The sequence below is a fragment of the Microcebus murinus genome, chromosome 12 (assembly GCF_040939455.1).
Source record: "Microcebus murinus isolate Inina chromosome 12, M.murinus_Inina_mat1.0, whole genome shotgun sequence".
In the NCBI taxonomy this organism is placed as follows: domain Eukaryota; kingdom Metazoa; phylum Chordata; class Mammalia; order Primates; family Cheirogaleidae; genus Microcebus; species Microcebus murinus.
Genome location: NC_134115.1, coordinates 80,928,950 through 80,948,976, shown reverse-complemented (window position 1 = coordinate 80,948,976; position 20,027 = coordinate 80,928,950). Strand labels below are relative to the sequence as shown.

General features: G+C 48.6%; 1 protein-coding gene and 1 long non-coding RNA gene across 3 annotated transcripts in view; one reads left to right on the top strand and one right to left on the bottom strand.

The window, feature by feature from the left end:
• Positions 1-10,219, bottom strand: part of GSN (gelsolin) — a 59,757-nt gene extending 49,538 nt beyond the window's left edge. Inside the window, exon 1 of one of the 2 annotated variants that reach the window (XM_012771732.3) lies at positions 10,131-10,219. The gene's annotated coding sequence lies outside the window, so the exon portion shown is untranslated. The remainder of the gene's footprint in view (positions 1-10,130) is intronic. The other variant, XM_012771734.2, reaches the window with a different exon arrangement.
• LOC142874312 (uncharacterized) lies at positions 9,483-13,727 on the top strand. The gene is made up of 3 exons (XR_012922135.1): positions 9,483-9,589; positions 11,015-11,164; positions 13,220-13,727. It is a non-coding gene; the product is annotated as an uncharacterized LOC142874312 (long non-coding RNA).
• The last annotated feature ends 6,300 nt before the right edge of the window (positions 13,728-20,027 follow it).

The following is a 20,027-nucleotide window of genomic DNA, read 5'->3' as shown; positions in this document are numbered from 1 at the left end:
ATTTCAAGCTCTAAGGCTAGGCCTCTTGCTCACTTGAGAAAAATACAAAGTGATGGGTGCTCTAGATCAGGGGTCAGCAAATTTTTTCTGCAAATGGCCAGGCAGTAAATATTTCAGGTTTTGCAGGCCACATACCCTCTTTGTTGCCTATTCTTCCTTGTTTGTTTGGTTGGTTGGTTTTGTTTTGTTCTGTTTTTTGTTTTGGGTTTTTGGGCTTTTTTTTTGTATGTGTGTATTTTTGTTTTGTTTTGGTTGGTTCTAAGACAGGGTCTTGCTCTGTCACTCTGGCTAGAGTCCAGTGGCATCATCATAGCTCACTGCAACCTCAAACTCCTGGGCTCAAGTGATCCTCCCACCTCAGCCTCCCAAAGTGCTAGGATTCCAGGCATGAGCCACTACATCTGGCCTTGTTTTTGTTTTAATAACCCTTTAACACTATAAAAACCATTCTTAGTTCAGGGGCATACAGAAACAGACTGAGGCCTCCCCAGGGCTGTAGTTTGCATCCATAGATACACAGAGAATGATGCTTATAATCTTAAGTATAAAACCTCTGGTAGAAATGTTTATCTAAGTCAAATGCTAGGTTCTTGGGCTATATTCCTCCCCCTTCAGATAGCTTCCCAATGAGTCACTCTCTCCTAAGGAAGGGCCCTACTTGTTCCACAATTAGGCAGCAAAGTATTTCAAGGGCTGTTCAGATTCTGAAAACTCACAGCTGTAGACCATATAGATACTAATAAGTCAGATATCAAAGATAAGACATTGAGAAAAAATCTGGGCCAGGCACAGTGGCTCACCCTGTAATCCCAGCACTTTGGGAGGCCGAGGCAGGAAGATCACTTGAGCTCAGGAGTGCAAGGTTACTGTGAGCTATGACCAGGCCACTGCACTCCAGCCTGGGCAACAGAGCAAGACCCCATTTCAAAAAAATAAAGTAAAATAAAAAATAAGAAAAGATCTGGGCTCTAGGCTGGATCCTGTTACTATTACTGGCTCTTTGGCCCTGAACCAGGCATTTATCTCTTAACTCCCTTATCTCTTAAGTATGGATTCTAAATTGATAACTGATTGATTTCAAATTTATAACTCAAAGCGTGATCCCTGGACCAGCAACACTGGCACCTCCTGAGAGCTCGCTGGAAATGCAGAGTCTCAGGCCTCACTCTAGCCCTACTGAACCACAATCTGCATTTGCACAGAATGCAGGTGATTTGTGTGCACAGCAAGTTTGAGATGCTCTAGAACATTTTTTACGTCATAGTGTTAAGTCTCTGACCTAACACCTGTACCAGTGACCTAATAAAGCACTCCACTCCAGGACCAATAGACACACCAAGACCTATCATTGGATCTTACAATAAAACCTTAAAGAGAAACACAAGTAGAGCTGGGGGAAGAGGAGAGGGTGCCATTCCCCATTTCATGGAGTGGGAGAGGATAAGTTAGGGAGAGAAATGACTTACCCAAGACCACACAGCCAAGACAAACTACGGGTATGACCATGGTCAAGTTCCTTAATCTTCCTGGGCCTTAGGTTTGATAATAGCAGAAATAATTTGGTTTAGAAGAGTACTGTTGAAACCTCACAAGTGGTGGTGTAGCAATCTGAGGGCTTGCTGTGTGCTTTGGGAAATTCATTTGTTCTCTCTGGGCATGAGTATCCCTAGCCATGAAGTGAGGGGGTGGGGCCAGGTGACTCCTCAGGTCCTGCTATAAAAGAGTCTGGAAACTTTGTTTTGAGGTGAGGAGGCACCCTCTGCCTAGGGTCACCACTGTGACACCAAAGTCCCTGAAACTGGGAACATAGAGTCAAGTCCTTCAGTCTTAAATGTGGAGGCAGGAGTGACCCAGCGTGATCAGCAGCCATGCACCCCCTTGGGAGTCACCTCAGCTGGTCACCATGGGCTGGCAGGGATGCTTAGAATGTAGTCCATTTTACAGATGAGGAAACTGAGGCCTCAAAAGAGGCCAGGGCTTCTTACCAAAGCAAAGAACTCTTTCCCTTCGGTTGAAAATGATGCAGGTCTACCCTGTATTAAGAAAACCCAACATATGAACACACAGATGTGTGCAAATGATTGATTTGGAAATAATCATTCTCTTTACAAATAATGTGTTCTGTTTTACAAACAGATTCGTTACAAAGAAGATTCATCCCAGGCTTTGATCACAAGGCCCCTGGTCCATGCTTCTCACACTTGAATTTACACACGAATCCCACAGGGATCTTATGAAATGCAGATTTGGCTTCAGCAGGGCTAAAGTGGAGAGAGTTGCCAGACAAAATACAGGATGCCCAGTTAAACTTGGACTTCAGATAGACAATGAAATTTTTTAGTATAAGTATGCCCCAAATATTCCAGGGGGCATACAAATGCTAAGCAATTACTCATTATTTATCGGAAATTCAAGTTTAACTGGCATCCTGTTTTTTTTTTTTTTAATTTGCTAAATATGGCAACCCTAAAGGCAGAGCCTGAAATTCCACATTTCTAAAATGCTCTCAGATGAAGTCCTAGTACATTTAAAATACAATTTAAATCTATGAAAACTGAATTTTTTGCAACCATGAATTTGTATGGTCTTTTTTTAAGACCACCAAAAAGGCTGGGCAGGCAGCTCCCACCTTCTAAAAGAATATAGAAAGAAGGCAGGCGACCACCATGCTTTCCAGGAGAAACAGAGATGCCATGGAGGGAGGGGAGCTGTGAGGGGGGCAGGATACCAGGCTCGCCCACAAAAAAAGCCTGTTTTACCTCCTGAATGACACAGTTCAACAGGACTGAACCGAAGCTCAGAAAGCCAAGAACACACTGCCAGTTCTTCTCTGAGGCTATAAAAATGGGAATGATCTGTCCCTACCTGCTTACTTCCCAGGGCAGTTTGGAGGCAGACGAGATAATAAAAACTCCCCGCACCTGAATGCTCACACTTGCCAAGCTCCATGTGGGACACTTTGCAGAACCCTACGAAGTTAGTGCTGACGTCCTAATTTTACAGATGAGGAAACCGAAGCTCAGAGAGGTGATCCGCTCCAGGTCTTATGACAAGAACAGAACAGAAACTGGAAGGAGAAGCAAGTTCTCAGCTTCATCAACCTGGGACCTTAACTTGATACCCTTTATTGCTGCGGAACTGTGCAAATGTATTTTTGCTAAACGAATGAATGAAGTGTGAAGTTTCAGGAAAATGGTCCCTGCACTCTATGTTAGAACAGCTGTACTTTTTACAACCAGCTTCAGATGCTCCTTCAAGAATGCTGCCACCTTCGTGTGCAGCTGGTGGGAATAAGGACAACTGCAACCTTTCTGGGCAGCAATTTTGCAAAATGCAGCCTGACAAAGATTCTTTGCTTGGCTAAATTTTAGAGACGCTTCTGAACCTTTCCCTAGACCCAAAGGTACACTTCCTTGTAAAATCCAGTTTTAACAAAAGAATCCTGCTAAAGCAGTTTAGCCCATCCTTAATATCTGATCATCCTTGATATCTGATCAGGCTCCTCATCCCCGCCATCCCCCCAGGTGATGTAGGAGCACCCCCGCCTGCCTTCAGCAAGGATTCCGTTAGGTCAATTTAGCCAGAATCCCCTTTACTCCTTAATGATGTTTCCTCTTAGTGATTTTCCATCCACTGACCCCCACACTGCTCCTTGGCTATAAACTCCAGCTTGCCCATGCTGTATTTGGAGTTGAGCCCAATTTCTCTCCCCCACTGCAAGACACCATTGCCATGGTTCCTATACCTATTACAATGGTCCCAAATAAAGTCTTCCTTACCAGGCTTCAACAAGTATTATTGAATAATTGGTTTTTAATAAGCAAAACCTGCCAGGCGTGGTGGCTCACACCTGTAATCCTAGCACTCTGGGAGGCCAACGCAGGTGGATCATTCGAGGTCAGCCTGAGCGAGACCCCATCTCTACTAAAAAAATCGAAAGAAACTAATTGACCAACTAAAAATATATATATATAAAAAAAAAAATTAGCCGGGCATAGTGGCACATGCCTGTAGTCCCAGCTACTTGGGAGACTGAGGCAGGAGGATCGCTTGAGCCTAGGAGATTGAGGTTGCTGTGAGCTAGGCTGACGCCACAGCACTCACCCTAGCCTGGGCAACAAAGTGAGACTCTGTCTCAAAAAAAAAAAATAAATAAGCAAAAGCTGTAAAATGTATCATTTTTGACCCAGGAACTCCATTTCTAGGGCCCTCTTCAAGGAAATAATGAAAAAAGGACACAAAGAAATTATGCAGTAGGATGTTCACTGCAGTATTATTTATAAACAGCCTAAATATTTAATAATAGAGGATTGTTAAGCGAACACCAAAGTCAGAAAAATGACCTTGCTGGGCAAGAGTGATGAAAAAATCAGGTCAGCATATATCATTTTCATTTAAAAAGAGTAAAACTTATTTTTTATAAATAAAATGCATTATTTCGGCTGGGAACGGAGGCTCACACCTGTAATCCTAGCACTCTGAGAGGCCGAGGCAGGAGGATCGCTGGAGGTCAGGAGTTCGAGACCAGTCTGAGCAAGAGCAAGACCCCGTCTCTAGCAAAAATAGAAAGAAATTAGCCAAACAACTAAAAATATATAGAAAAAATTAGCTGAGCATGGTGGCATGTGCTTGCAGTCCCAGCTACTTGGACCTGAGGCAGGAGGATCACTTGAGCCCAGTAGTTTGAGGTTGCTGTGAGCGAGGCTGATGCCACAGCACTCTAGCCCAGGCAAGTGAGATTCTGTCTCAAAAAGAAATAAAAAATGTATTATTTCACTTTTTAATCCCATGGCCTATTGGAGAAAAAGATTTTAAATAGAATAAACCATACATTTATCTACTTAAGGTACAATATACTTTTAAAACTCTTTAAAAATTAAATTTAAGAAGAGTCTTTAATAGCATGAGAAAATATTTATGCTATCATGTTGAGGAAAAACAAAAAGTCAGAATAGAAAATTATAAATGCAGGATGATGGCAATTATGTGGGGGTAAAAAATGCACTGAAAATATCAGGAAGGAAATGCACCCACACATGTTAGCAGTGATTATCTCTGGTCAGTTATGGACAGTTCTTATTTTTCATACTTTTTTTTATTTCCTAAATTTTCTCTCGAAAGGGTAATAGATTTAACAAGGGTTAAAAAAAACAAAAAGGGTCCTTGGAGGAGGGGAGAAAAAGTACATAGGACACCCACACCACTAAGGCATGCCCAGAAATTTAACTGCTATTTACTGAGAACAAACCAAGAGCCCAGCCCAGCCACAGCCTCTGCAGCAGGGACAGTAAGGGCCAAACCCCGCCCAAAAGGCTCACAGAGTATATATCCTTTGCTTAGCAAATAAGTCTGAGCCAGATAATATTCCCGTTGAGGTTGGAAGGTAACAGGACTGTTTGCTTAACCAGTTCAGCGGAATAAATGAATCCACTGCCACTGCTGTGACTCTTTCATCGGAGTTCCCTGTGAAGCTCTGTGGCTCAAACCCTTTTTGGATCCCCCTTGGGAAGAATGGGTTTCAGGGATACTTTATAGTCCAGGAAGAAAACTGTCCACATCCCTTCATCCAAGCATTGAATGCAAGTGGTGCAGAGGCTCCTGGAAGCAGAACAAGCCAGGCACCAGGGAGGAGCAGAGGGCCTAGAAAGAAATCTAACTGGCCATGTGGCCCCTGGGGACTCCTGGGCAAGGGAGCTCATGTCTCCAGGCCTCGCTGTGCTCGTCTGTAAAATGGGTCACATAATGACAACCCCAGGGCTACTCTGAGACCCAAAGAAGAGGAAGTATAAGTTGTTTCATTTCTCTAGGCTGAGCCTCAGTTTCCTTATCTGTAAAACAGAGTCAATATCTCCTCCCTCACTGGGCTGTTAAAGATTAAACAAGACAGTGAAAACAAAAGGTGAACACGCACAGTGAACACGCCACATGCAGTAGCCACTATTATTATTGCTCATAGAACAGGGACTAGGATACATACATGCATCCTAGGCCTCAACTTCCTTATCTGCAAAATGGGGCAACCAATTCAGTCTGACAAGAGCAAATTCAAGAGCAGTAGCTGAGTCACCAGCTGCACTGCTGTGGACTCATTTTGTGTCACAGATACGCAGGTCCTGTGTTCACACGTTCATGCGCTGAGCCCAAAGCCCTCCGACAGTCAGAGCTGGGAGAGCCTGACATTATGCCGTCCACCCCAAGTGCAGAACCGACAGTGGGGCCCAGAGAAAGGCATGCATTAGTCCAAGTCACTTTGTCAGTGGCAAAGCCAGGACCCAAGCCCGGGCCTTTAGCTGCCCAGCCTTGCCCACCACACCCCTGCTTTTCCCTGCCCAACCCTTAAATTGCTGATGTGGTCGCAGGCAGGGCAGGGAAGAGCTGGCATATGGCAGGGGAGGGAGGGAGGGGGAGCTGGCGGGCAGCAGGAACTGAGCCTGCCTGTGGTCTCCAACCTCACAGACCACATCAGGCTGAAATATGACACAGGCTCGCTCAATTGAAAGCCAGGAGGTATTTTTACTTAACATCCCCCTGCAGCCTAAACATTGGTCTCTACTTTTCCCTCCCCCCGCAAAATGCATAACCCCTGGAACCTTCTTTTGCCTGCTTCTGCCAGCATTTTTCAGGGAATAACCATGGGACAGGGGGTGGGTTACCCTCTTTTCCTGGCTTACCCAGATAGATTTCCAGAGCATGGGCTCAACTGGTGAAGAGGAAGGACCAGTCCTGGCTGGGCTCCCAACTGACCAAATGACCTTGCTGGGCAAGTCCTGTGTCGCCTTAGAGCCTTGGTTCCCTGAAATGGAGAGGAGACTCACCTACACTCAAGGATCCTGTGGATGGTACAGGAAAGTATGAGTTTACAAACAGCCCTGGGAGGCCCCTCCAGGCCTCTCCGCTGCAGGGCTGAGCTCCCCACACTGTGCACACTGACCCCCATCCCTCGTGACAGCCACAGCAAAACTCCCCCACCAGCTCTCATAATTCAGGACTACACAGAACCTTCAGGAGAATGTTTAGTCCAGTAATTAAGGGCTACAGCTCTGCGGTCAGACCTCCGGAATCCTGGCACGGTCACCTAATAGTCACACATCCCAAGGCACGTTATTTAGCCTCTAAGCCTTAGTTTCTTCACCTGTAAAATAGGATAGTTGTGCGTAGTCCATGAAGAATTTGATGTTGCTGTGTTTGGTATATTAAAAGGCAGCTTTTTATTATTACCATGCAGACCATTTTACAGATGAGGAAACTGAGGCCCAGAGAGACAGTACTTGCCCAAGGTCGAAGAACCAAAACTGCAGTTTCTACTCCCAAGTCAGCGCTTCCAACTTGTCTCATACCTGAGACCCCTAATAAGCAAGCATACACCCTTACAGGCTGTAGACATAGGCTGTAAAAGTTTTCTTGAAGAAAACCCAAGACCAAAGCCTCAGCAAAGTACTATAGACCAAGCAGAAACCATCTCTATGATCCTGACACATCTCACAAAAGACCCAAACTATTCACATGGAGTAGGGAGAAGTCACCTACTGGCACCGGATGGCTAAGAAGAGTGAAGTTGTCCAGACAACATCTTGCTTGCGACAGCTCGGCAGAAGTACAAACACCGCTGTTACCAGTGGCTACCTCTGGGTAGCTTTAAACAGGAGGGTTTAAAGCAGGCGTTTGGGGGCCGCTGCCTGTCCTGCTTAGCAGCCGACTGGTCCCGGGCCCACAGTGCGCATGTGTGGAATGTGCGCCGCGCTCTCCCACGGTCTGAGAGACAGGGAACTGCCCCCCTGTTAAAAAAGTTTGAGGACCCCTTGTTTAAAGAGTTGAAGGTGCCTCTTCTCTGTGTTTGAATCCTTAAAAATATTTTGTTTGTTTTAAAAATAATAAAAAAGAAACAAAATCACTCTGAAAAACTTAGTCTTGTCCAGTAGCTACAATGATGTAGTGGCCATATCCAGCAGCGTATAAGCCTGTTGTCTGATTTCAGATGAAATGTATAGCAGGTTCTGAGACCTTCAGACAGGCTTCCAGAATCTGCCACTGTGATCCATCCCAGTGGCCACGGCTCTGGTTCAGACCCGCGCTGTATTTCACGTGAACCGGGCAGTAGCCTCCTAGGGAGCCTCCTCCACGTCAGCCCCTTCCGATGCACCCGCTCCACCAGCCACCAGATTCAAGAGAGGTTTTTTTATCATTGCTCTGGTCAAAAGCCTTTCTCAGCTCCTCATTGCCTTCAGGATGAGGTCCAAACTCTTAGCCTACAATCTAGTTCCGTCTTCATTTACAATCTCAACTCCCACCACGCCACCCCCTTCCCCCATCCTCCACTCTAGCCACATGGATTGCTCAGAAAACCTCAGTGCCTTTGCACAAGCTATTCCTGCTTCTTAGAATGTCTCTTCCCTAATCCCTGTTCCTCCTGGTAAACTACTACTCATTTCTGAGGCCTGGCTCACCCAGACAGAATTAGTCACTCCTCTTGCCGGCTGACGTAACTCCACTACAGATGGGAATTATCTTGAGGACAGAGAGCTCTGTCCTCCTCAGGGGCTTTTGTGCCCCTCACAGGGCAGGGCACAGAACATAGGCCCAGACGAGTGCGGAATCAAGGGAGGAAGGAAGGAAGAAAATGCTACAAGTGCCAAACCCCGCAGCCACTCCTGGGAGCAGCCTGCTTCCAAGCTCTTGTGAGTCCCTAATAAAAAGACTATGGAAAATTCTGGAGGAAAGTTCCCTTCCCTGATTCACACAGAAACCGTCTTTGCTGCTGTGTAATTCACTGGGTGCCAACCCAAGCTCCCAAGGCTATTTACAATTTTCCTGGCATTTATAAATAGCCAGGCCCCAGGAAGAAAAAAACGGAGTTTCAAAGGAGCTGAAAGCCAACAGTTCCCCTCCCATCCTTCCTCCTTTGTTCCCAGCATCTTCCACTTAATATCCCTGAGAAACACCAACCGACACCCCCAAGTGTGGACGTGGGTGTGGTGGGGTAGGGTCCTCAGGCCTTTAAGTCCCACCAGGGAGAAGTAGGCAGCAAAGGGCAGACTGGAATCGTGTCCCAGCCCTGTCCCGCTCACTGTGTGACGGTGGGCCCTTGTGGAATGGGGACGGGGTGAGACTCCAGCAAACCGTGGTCTCGACAAAGTGCACAGCGGTGAGAGGTCCTGGTGCCCTGGTCGGAAATGTGGTCCTGGGAGAACAGGACTTGCAGGATGAAGTCTTTTAAAAGGCCCCAGAGGCCAAACAAAAGCGACAGGGGACCTCCCCAGAGGCCCCACCTTCCACAGAGCCAGCCTTACCCGCAGGACAGCCTGGAATGAGTTCTGGGTGTTTAAAGATCCCTTCTCTGCTCTGACGGAGGGCACGAGGACGAATAGGGAGCCGATGTCTGGGCAGACGGAGCCCGCGTCTCCGGCCCACCCACACCCCAGGCCCCAGACTTCCAAGGAAGGCCGGGGCTTCCCCCTGGCACCGCCCAGAGCCGCCAGCCTGCGATCGATCGGGCTGTGACCAGGTTCTGGGGGTATGGACTCGACAAGAGGTGGGGGCCCGGGGGGAAGAGGGTTCCAATCTCCGTCTTCAACTCTGAGAGAAGTTCCGCGTGAGTCAGGGAAGGGAACGCACACCGCGGGGCACTTACAGGTAGCAGACAGGCAGATTTCAGACGAGCACAAGGAAGAACTTTCTAACAGCCCCGGGCTCAGAAGGAGGAAGGAGTTGGAGGGAGAGCGGGCAAAGGTATTGCTCAGGAGTGAAGGATCCAGGAGGACTCCCCGGGGGAGCAGCCACCCAGACCGCCACCAGCATGCCCGGGTCAGACACCTCGAGTGTGACGGTGACCCCGGGCCCAGTCCCCCCAGCCCGGGGGCGGGGTCAGGGTTATTAGGTCGGTGGCTGCGGCACAGCGGGGCTGGTGGGTGCAGGCCCGGCCCCCTCCTGCGTGCCCCAGCCCGATGCACACTCCTGGGTCCCCGGGAAGAAGGGCGAGGCGAGCGCGGAAGCCCTTCTCCAGCGATGCCCCGAGGCGAGGCCGGGCCGGGCTCCAGGCGCGGGCGAGCTCGGACGCGAGGGGAGGGCAAGGAAGGACTCATATCAGCCCCGGATCCCCAGATTCCCGGGGCCGGGGCCGCCCCCTCCCCTACCTGCTGCAGCGGCGCTGGCGACGGCGGCTGCTGGGTCCAGCTGTGCTCAGCTGGTTCCGGGCGGCGGGGCGGGGCGGGGGCGCCGCGGGGCGAGCGGCCGGGAGGGCAGGGCGCGGGCGGGAGCCGCCCTCGGGGCGGAGCGGGGCGGCCGGGCGGGGTGGGGGCGGAGCGCCGGCCCTCCCCTGGGCACCGCGGGGATGGGGTCCGCTCCCGCCGGTGTCCGTGCTGTGCCGCCCCTCGCCTTCTCCTGGCGGGAAGGCATCAAGCTCCCTGCTGTACCCAGGAGGAAACTAAGGTCCGCTGCTCGAAGGGGAGATCCGAAGGGGCTTAGAACCGGGGGAGCAGACCCAGGGGAGCTCCCGGGCTGCGCTGCGGCCAAAGAGCGCAGGTGACGCGGGCAGCGTGCAATGCTCCACTAGGACCAGGCGAGGAAGGGCTTCAGGAGGCAAAGCCCGCAAAGCGGGCGAGATGGCAAGCAGCCTCTGGAGGGAACAAAGGGAAGAACGATTCCCAACTTCATTCGGGAGAAACAAGAAGCGCCAAAGTCCATCCCTGTCCTTAAGTGGGGCTTCGGACTCAGAAGGCCCTGGTTGGATTCCCTGACACTTGTTCCTCCCATAACTTCGGTCAAGTGACTTAACATATCTGTCTCAGTTTCCTCATTTGTAAAATGGGCATCATGAACTGCCTCTTCGCGGCCGGCTGGGAAGACAGTGAGAGAAAGACTCCACGCAATGGCAAGGACTGTGGGCTCTGGGTCCGTGGATGTTCTTACCAGTGTGGTGGCAGATGTTATTTTAGAAGATTGAGAAAATCCACACTGGTCAGAAAGATGAGTGCAAGGTCACTTTTAAACAAGTGTCGTATTTTATTTATCTCAACAGATGCATTTGAGAGAGAGCCATTTATAATGGAACGAGGCATGGGTCAGCCTCCCAACAGTCCTGGTGCAAACATGGGTTCCCAGGCCTCTGGCAGCTGCTCTGTGACTCCAGTTTGGGAGGATTCATACACTCAACAGGAGCCTGGACCAGGTAGACGACAGGGATGTCCATGTCCAGCCTATGTGCTGGAGGCTGGCCCGCGTCCTGCCAGGGTAAAGCCCCCTCCAAAACTAGGTAAAGTAGGCCAGAGTCAATAACTGCTGGGTGCTGGGGGTGAGAGCAGGAACAGCTGGCACTGTTTAAGCAGCAAAGAAGCCAAGAGCATGGCACTCACTTCCTGGTTTTCCCATTGAGCAGCAGCCAGGGAAGCCACAGGGCCTAGGGAATCGCAGCCTGGCTCTTCCTCCTGCCCCTCTCGGTCTCTGTACAGCACCACTGATCGCAGGAACCATTTCTTGAATGTCACATACCATGTTCTGGTCTTCCCACGTGTTGGGAAGACCACTCTCACCTCCCTAGCCCACCTCCCAAGATAGGTATCACCACGTGTATTTTTCAGATGAGATGGCCAAGCCACAGAAAGGGTTAAGTAGGTCTCTGGAGGTCACACAGGTGATACCATACAGCCTGGTCCTCTATGCCTGAGTCCTCGGCCTCCGCTCCTTTGCTCAATGTCCTGAGTCACACTCTGCCGCCCTTCCTGGCTTGGGAAACTCTGTCCAGTTCCACTTTCTCAGAGAACTGAAGCAAGGTGTTCACCCCTCCACCCCCGCCCCCAGGGAGGCTCGCACCTTCTCTCCGCCACTCTCTGCTTTTTCCAGAGGCTGTCCGTGGCCCGCTGTAGGGCGGTGGGGAACAAGGCAGAAACACAGGCTGTTTGGCTCCAAGCTCTTTGATTACAAGCCTCAGCCTACACAGGCCCTGGAATTATCTAACATGTCATTTCCAACGCCAGCAACTTCTCTCAGACAAAGGGAGGTGGACCTCTGAATCTGTGTCTCCACAGAACCAGAGAAAACACTGGAGAACATCTGCTCCAACCCTTTAATTTAGAGATGGGGAAACTGAGGCCAAGAGAGTAAAGGGGCTTGCACCCATGATCCTGTGATTGTTCCATCTGGTGGCTGCAAAGTCACATAGGCACAGCTATCACCAGAAATGGTAAAAATAATAGTGAAGATGACCAGTACTTTATCAGAGGGCCAGGCAAGTTCCTAGTGCTTTGCTTCATGCATCAACATGTGTGTTCTGCAGCTGGTCAGGATCTGTCTTGGCCTGCCCTTTCAGGGTCAGGTCTGCCTTGCGTGGGTGCCTAGAAGTTCCCTTTGCCTTAGTGTCCTGTCCTCGTTCCTTTCCAGACTCTTTTTTGTACTTCTCTTCCCAGTGCATCTAGGCAACAGGAAGACCAATCTTCCCTGGCTCCTCGTCTCAGTGTGCATGTCTCGCTAACGTAGATCCCCTCCCATGGGAGAACATGGAGTGAGGATGAGGAGAAACGAAGGCCACACACAGGCCGTGCAGTAGACAGTCTGGGGGTGCCCACTCCCCCCTCTCAGGACGCCTCTTCCCACCCACAGGTTGGCCCTCACTTGGCACCATGCTTGTGCCAGAGTCCTCCTTCACAACGCAGTCGGCAGCATTAGCAGTTGACACCAGGACCGAGCTGGGCTCTCAGGGTTTGGAGTTGGAGCGTGGGACGTGACAGTCGTGGTTAATTAACTGGGCCTGTGAGGACTGATAATCCCCAAGGCCGCCATTTTGTGGTGGCCATCTTCTGTCATGTCCACAGAGAAGGCCATGAGACTTGTTAAATGACCAGATGGGCATGGAGAAGCTCCCAGAGGAGAAGGCTGGGCCAGCCAGGTAGGGAAGACCTCAGGATCGGTGGGGCTTTTTGGCTGCAGACCTTTTGTGGAGCTAGCTTCCGAAAAATAAGTTATTAGGACAAGTATTTATTGAGCATTGAATGCCTTATAGTAAGTTCCCAGAAGCAGAGGACAAGATGGGGATTCCGTGCCAGGGATGACTTGAGGGAGTGCTCTCCGGAGACCCTGGAATGCCCCATGGGGCCTCAGTGTCGAGCCCCAAGCACAGCCTGAGTACCAAAGGGGACCCAGAAAGTGCTCTCTCTCCATCTTCCATCCCTGCCCATCTGCTTCATTCCTCTGCCTCAGTCGCACAAGCATTTCTCCTTCTCCTTTCTAGAAGATGGCATTTACCAACAGCAAGCTGGAATCTTGGTTTGTGGTCCACACCCTCACTTGGGGCAGATTCCTACCCTTGATCCAGTTAACTGTAGCCAGAGCGGCAGGGTCACCGCACAAACACGTGGCTCCCACCGTAACCTGGGCATGCATGGAGGGCGCAGTTCCCATGGCAAAGGGGAGGGGACGCGTGGCAGAGAGACAACTCCACGAGGCAGAAGGACTCAGTCGACCCTGAAAGGATGGGAAGAACAGGAATGGAGGCGAGGCAGGGAACGGCAGCTTCTGCGAAGGGCACAGAATAAGCGAAGGTGTGGAGGCTGGCGGAAGACGGAACTGGAAGAAACGAACGAGTCTGTCATTTGCTCCAGGCTGCTATTTGCCCAAACTAGCTCACAGGAGCTGGTTGTTAAATTTCCATGAATTCTTATAGCCAGCTGTTAAGCACAGCCTTCAATAACAATTCATATAAACTTATAATGAAATACGTTATAAATAAAGGTAATAAATTCTCAAAGCTTATTACTTCCTGATTATTTTACTATACTTCACTACTACGTATGCTCTTAAGGATATTTTAGCTATTTGTCCATATGGTAGGAATACTATATAACTGTGTGCTATTTATTGCACATCTCTTCTCAACTCCACATTCAGTGACACCATGCTGGTAGCCTGAAACCAGCCACAGGGGGAATATTTACACCGTGGAAATTGGCAAAGGCTATAAATCAGGGCTTCCCTCTCCCCTTCCCCCAGAGCCTGTTGTTTAACATTTACCAGCACACCACTGCCCAGTACCCTGGATATTCCCCGCTCCCCCTTGTTCAACTCTGTATTTGGATTGTCTGTTTATGTGTGTCTCTCATTAGACTGGGAGCTCAGTGGAAGGAGTAAGTGCGTTTGCTTGGTTTTCTTATATAACCCCAGTGTCAAATAGTGCTTGGCACAGAGCAGATGTTTAGCAAATTTTTATTGGATTAATTAATTGGTGAATGAGGAAAGTGACCAGAGATGAGTTTGGTCAGGCAGAGTGATTTGGGACACGTCAGGAAGACTGGAGACGGTTGTACTTTGAATTCCAAGAGCTGCCAATCCAGACATTTCCTGAACGCTCTGGGCAGGAAGGTGTTTGCCCCATTATTTTAATGAGAGATTAAAACTGTGAGTTCCGCACAACCACTGTCAGCTCAGTCCTAAGACGCCCAGCCTATGGACCAACACACAGTTGGAGTGCTAGCAGGCGTGAGTCTATAATCATGCCCCATAAATGCCAGTAAGATGCCCAACAGCATGAGCGTCAGCAAGGGTCACTGATTCTGTCACCCAGCCCGCCCAAGTCCCAAGTTAAATTTTCAAGGAAAGAGCAAAAGTGCCCAGAGACTCTCCCTCCTGCTGCCAGGCCTGTCACTGTCCCTGGAGCTACACACAGCTGGCATTATGACAGTGGCATTCATAACAACTAAAAGCATAATTATAACTTCCGCATTCCGAGTGCTTACTATTAATATATGCCACTTTGTTATTTCAATTAAGCCTTAGCACTCCCCTCTAAGTTAGGTCTTCTTGTCTTCAATTTTACAAATAAGGAAACAGGATTAGAGAAGAGATGTAACCTGCTTAAGCTTCCACATCTGGGTGTGATAGAACTAAGATCTGAATCCAGGTCTGCCCCCAGAGCCCTGATTCTTTCTGCAGCCGAAGTGAAAGAAAGCTAAAGGATAGGTAAGGGCTTCTCCACACCTCCTATTCGGGACCAGGAATTATTTCATTGCATCTTGACAATTTTGGGGTCTGATGTTAGACGCTTCTCTATACATTTCATATAATGCTTAATTACAACTCACTGTTTCTTTGGACGGAGGGTATTTGGAGCTGTTTAAGAAATACAGAACTATTTTAAGAAAGATTGTAAACTGTTATGCTTTAGAAATAAAAAGCAATTCATAACATCTCTTAAACACATACTCACCAAAAAGTCTTTGAGGTAGTGCTATTTTTGTGCTTATTGGCCTTGGAGGACAGGACCTCCCTCCGTCCCAGTCACTCAACCCATCTGTGCCTTGGTTTCTTCACCTGACAATCATGTCCACTCAAAGAGTTGCGGGGAAATGAAGTGAAATTATCCATGTTAAGGCCTGGGACATAGAACGGGCTCTGTCAATAGTGGCTGGTGTCCGTATGGGAACCCACTAGGGAAAGGCACGGAGGTGTTTAAGGTGAGCGAGCTTGTGCCGGCGAGTCTGGGGTGCAGGGTACGTGGACGAAGGGAACTGTGCAAGACCAAGCCAGACAGCAAGATGCATCAGGTTTACACAAAACAGGACAGCAGTATCCACGAGTGCCTGACAGCCTTGAAGTTTGTCCTTCAGACCCGACGACAGATTTCTCAGATTGGAGCTACTCTCGCTCCCAGCTTGCAGATGGAGCAACTGAGGCTGAGCAAGAAGTCACTTGTTTACGTTGCATAGCTGGGAAACGGCCTACATGGGACTAGAACCCAGATTTCCCTCCAAAGCCACCGCCTCCCGCGTGGGGGCCGGGAGCATGCCAGGCCGAAGGGACTGGACGGTGGGAAGCTGCCCAAGGCGCTCAGGCAGGAGACTGACATCTAGACATTTGGAGCTGAGTCAAGATGTTTCCCTCGGAGAGGCACAGGGGCCCAGCAGCCTCACAGCCGTGCCTGCCAGGGATTTAGCAGGAAGAGCTGGCTTTTGTTTTGCATGAATCAGCCCAGCTGTTTCTGAAAGCCCAGCCCCACTCTTGTGGGCTCAGCGACCAGAAGGCATTCAGCTGTCCCCGCAGGTCACCAGTGGGCTGGGCGGGGCGGTACTCTGTACACTGGACTGCACCATTTACAGAGAGTTATATTATCACAACACGGAACAATGGGCTTTTCAAATGTTGTGCTGTGTCTTGGAGCTGAAACACAATCAGGCCAGCAGTGTATTACCTTCTTTGGAACTTGGAGAAACTAAAAAAAGAAAAACACAGAAACCCACAGCCAATGATCGGATTAAGGTTTTAGTCAAAAGTCGATCTCCCTCCTCCACTTTCCTCATCCCTCCTCTCCATTCCTCCTCCTTTCCCTCCTCCCTACTCGTTCACGCTTCTCTGTTTCTTTTTCCTGTTTTTCTCATCTTTCTCTCCTCTGCCTCCAGCAGTAGCAGCAATTTGCTGGAGACCTAGGAGCTTGCCCAGGAAATCAGGACACCCGAGTTCCACTCCCTGTCCTACCTTTACCTTGCCGTCCAGCTCCCTCTCTGCTTAGCCCAGACCCAGGCTGTTTCTTACCCAGCACTTCTCCAAGGTCCCAGCCAGCTATGAACCCTGCATCAAAATTTGCTTGTATATCTGCCCCCTGGGGACTCTGACCACCCTCTTTCTTGTCTCCAGATTCCCTGTGTGCCCCCCTTTAGGGATGAGGGAGCAGCCTTTAGGCGGTGGAAGAAGGTAAAGTATCCCAAGAGGACTTCCAAGCCTGTTTTTCTCTAGAGCTGAAAACGAAAAGCAGTTAAATCTTCAGTGGCAACCTGGGACATCTCTTTTAAAATACACAACCTGATCATGGCATAAAATACGACTGAAGCAGTCTGGCTTTATCAGGCCCATGGAAGGCTCTGGGGGCCTGCAGGGCTGAGGGCCATGGGTTAGTAACCTCTGCATTTTATCACTATCCAGTCAAACTGCAAGCCGCTTTCCCCTGGCATTGGCCGCCACACACCATCTGGCCTTGCTTTGTCCCTGCAGCCTCATCCTGTCCCCTCCCCACCTGAACCCTGTACCCCTATGCCACTGAATCACCTGCTGGCCATGTTTTCTGTCACCCAACACCTTCAAGCCTTTGTACCTCAGGTCTCTTTCTTGGGGCTGCCCATCTTGATATTTTCCCTATTGAACTCTTCCCTAACTTTTCAGATTCAGTTTGAGGGACCTTCCCTGGCCCTCCAGCGTGTATTTTATTAGCGGCACAGTCCCGCAGTCCCCTGCACATGCCTCTGTCATGGCACTTTCTGGGCCATTCTGCTGAAATGGGCTCCCTGGCCTGTTGTTCTTAGTCCCAAAACTCCCCCTAATTGCCTTACAAGTCATGGTTATTTGTGATGGTTTAATTACTGGCTTGTTTACTGCCTCTCCCATAGCCTGTGAACTCCTCGAGGGCAGGGCCGGAGATCTCATTCTCTATGGCCTGTGACAGTGCCAGCACAGTACCCTGGACAGAGCAGACCTTCGCACCAAACCTACAGAATGAACTGCAGTGGCACTTAGCACACGGTGTCTTAATCACCGTGTATGTTTCCAGCTCTACCAGTGAGCCTCTCGTGGGCAGGGACCAAGTCTTCCTCGCTGTCACGCCCCTGGTACCCAAGGGACCTGGTACACAGCAGAAGACTAGCAAATGTTGAATGCATGGGAGGACGGATGGAGGAATACAATGAATAGAGAGAAGGACTAACACGAAGGCAGGATGAACGATGATCAAGTGAAGGAAACCCAAATAACCTTTCTGAAGCAGCCAATCAGTATCTGTAACTTTCACTATTTGAAATAACTATAAGGCTCCTCTCTTGATTCTGCTAACTTGGACTGGTGGGGAAAAAAACTTAGAATTGGCCAAGGCTAACCTTTAAAAAACAATCACCACAGAAATCCAATGACGGAGTAGCCTTTTAATGAATAGGCAACACATGGATATCAATTTACATTAATTAGTAAGGCTAAGATACCTTCTCCAAATGTCTGCGTCCTTAACCTTCTAGATTTGTATCAGATATCACCCCTTAGTTTTTCCAAGTTTCATATTTTTAAAAATGCAGTAACTGCTTAAATGTCTTCAGTATAGTCTTTGGATTTAAGTGAAGTAGCCATATTTCCCCAAGTTTCCTAAAATCAGAGCATAGCCTGATTTAGGACTGACAACAGTCAGAAACTTTAAACCGGGGACTAGCCTAGAATATTCTGGATCAGTAGTCAGCACACCCACAGATATTTCTATTTTTACATAGCTGTGATCATCACATTTAAACAATTATACACCCAGCTTTTTTCTCCTCATTACACTAGTAAGCAAACGTTTTTCTATGTTGCACTATCTCTTTATATTTCTCTGAACAAGTCATTTAACCCTGAGGTCCCCAACCCCCGGGCTGTGGACTGGTACCAGTCTATGGCCTGTTGGGAACTGGACTGCACAGCAGGAGGTGAGTGGCAGGCTGCAAGCCAGGGAAGCTTCATCTGTATTTACAGCTGCTCCCCACTGCTTGCCTCACTACCTGAGCTCCGCCTTCCCCCCTAGCCCCATCTCACCCCCCACAAACCCACCTCCCGTCAGTGGAAAAAGTGTCCTCTGTGAAACCAGTCCCCAGTGCCAAAAAGGTGGGGACTGCTGATTTAACTTCCTGAGCCTCAGTTTTCTCACCTGTAATCACTTCTTCTCCAAGGACACCTCCCCCAGAGCTCTCAGGAGTTCAGTGAGCTAATGGAAGGGCCTGGTCTAGTGAGCGAGAGTGTAGCGTTTGGGGTCACACACCTGTTTGGAATCCTGGCTCTGGAAATTCCTATGATGTCATCTTTGGGAAGTTCACTTATCATTTTTGGTCCTCAGTTTTCTCATTTGCAAACTGGAAATTATAGTGCCTTAGGCAGAGAGTTGGTATATGGATTAAATGGTTTTTGAAAATACATGTGTACTATTTAACCTAGTGCTTGACACACAGTAGCTCTAAATAAATGATAGCTATTATTATTATAGTTATTATTATTATATTTTCCTTTTCCATCGAGTTTATATATCATGCTTACTTAACCTTTACCAAATGACTTCCTGTTTGTTACTCTTTTTTAATTGATAGATAATAATTGTATACATTTGGAGGGTACAGGTGATATTTTGATAGAGGCATACAATGTGTACTAATCAAATCAGGGTAACTGGGGTACCCATCACCTCAAACATTTATGTTTTCTTTGTGTTGGGAACATTACAAATATTCTCTTCTAGCTATTTTGAAATATATAATCAATTGTTGTTAACTATAATTTCCCTACTATACGATTGAAAACTAGAACTGATTCCTTCTACCTAACGATATTTTTGTGCCTATTAACCAACCTGTCTTCATACCCCCTACTCCCCTACCCTTCCCAGCCTCTGTAACCACCATTCTCCTCTCTACCTCCATGAGATCAATTTTTTAGCTCCTATACATGAGTGGGAACACACAATATTTGTTTTTCGGTGCCTGGCCTATTTCCCTTAACATAATGACCTCCAGTTCCATCCATGTTATTGCAAATGACCCGATTTCATTCTTTCTTATGGCTGAATAGTATTCCATTGTATATACACCACATTTTCTTTCTGTTGCTTACTCTCATAGGTAATTCTGCAAGGCACATCCTCAGGTATACAACTTTTTTCCTGTCAAAAAATTATCACAGCTGGGCGCAGTGGCTCACACCTGTAATCCTAGCACTCTGGGAGGCCAAGGCGGGCAGATTGCTCGAGGTCAGGAGTTCAAAACCAGCCTGAGCAAGAACGAGACCCTGTCTCTACTATAAATAGAAAGAAAGTAATTGGCCAACTAATATATATAGAAAAAATTAGCTGGGCATGGTGGCACATGCCTGTAGTCCCAGCTACTCGGGAGGCTGAGGCAACAGGAATTGCTTGAGCCCAGGAGTTTGAGGTTGCTGTGAGCTAGGCTGATGCCACAGCACTCACTGTAGCCTGGGCAACAAAGTGAGACTCTGTCTCAAAAAAAAAAAAAAAATGATCACTTCAGATTAAATTCCCAAAAAGGGCCAGC